The sequence below is a fragment of the Odocoileus virginianus genome, chromosome 32 (assembly GCF_023699985.2).
Source record: "Odocoileus virginianus isolate 20LAN1187 ecotype Illinois chromosome 32, Ovbor_1.2, whole genome shotgun sequence".
Taxonomy (NCBI): domain Eukaryota; kingdom Metazoa; phylum Chordata; class Mammalia; order Artiodactyla; family Cervidae; genus Odocoileus; species Odocoileus virginianus.
Window position 1 is genome coordinate 13977287 of NC_069705.1, and position 862 is coordinate 13978148.

The window sequence follows — 862 nt, forward strand, 5'->3', positions numbered from 1 at the left end:
ATGCCTTACACAAAAAGTTTAGATTTAAAAATTATTTCTGGCTCTTGTTAGTAATATAAAATAGATTTCTTTTCCCAAGAGAAAAAGGAAGATTTTTCATCATTCACGATGTGCTTCTAAATTCTATTTAGCTTGGGTAATTAAGGGTTTGGATTTTTTCTACTAAGCTTTTGGCTTTCAGCACTGCCATTTTTCTTTTCTTGGCATTTAAAAAAAAATAAAGATCCAGGAGATGCTTAAAAGGGTGAAATTCTCTATATTTTTCTTGGCATTAAAAAAATACATTTATTCTTTGCTAATGTTTTTTTTTTTAATTTCACCTTATTTTAAAATTATTTTTGGTTTTAATTTATTTTTACCTGTTAATGTTATTTTTATTTATTTTCCATGTTCCCCTATTCACAATACAGAGCAGGCAAAAGGCCTGCCTGAACTGAGGTGTACTCTGCCTCCTCTTTCTATATGGTCAGTGTAAGAACAGCCTGTGGTAAGCAACAAGATGGCTGATGCTAATATTTTAGATTATTTTACATTAATGATTCCTACTACTGCTAATACACACACATAGACACATATACACAAACTCTTACACCACTAGAATCTCAAACAACGCGAATACTGGAAAAGATGGCAAAAAAACAAATGCCCAGTTTCAGACATCCCAGATCTTTTCTGCTAGTTCTCACACATCTATTTAACAACCTTGGGAAGCTTCAGAGGCCTTGACAGGGATGTTAGGAGCCCAGAAGTCTGGACTGGAGTTCCACTTCTCAGCTGATCTGGGCATGAGTTACATAAACCCTGTGTCTTTATCACTGACTTGAGATCAATGCTGAGCAAAAAGCAAAATAGTATCTGATAG

At 34.0% G+C, this 862-nt stretch overlaps 1 non-coding gene across 1 annotated transcript; it reads right to left on the reverse strand.

The window, feature by feature from the left end:
• Window positions 1-385: 385 nt before the first annotated feature.
• Window positions 386-505, reverse strand: LOC139032684 (small nucleolar RNA SNORA51). The gene has a single exon (XR_011485260.1). It is a non-coding gene; the product is annotated as a small nucleolar RNA SNORA51 (small nucleolar RNA).
• Window positions 506-862: the final 357 nt, after the last annotated feature.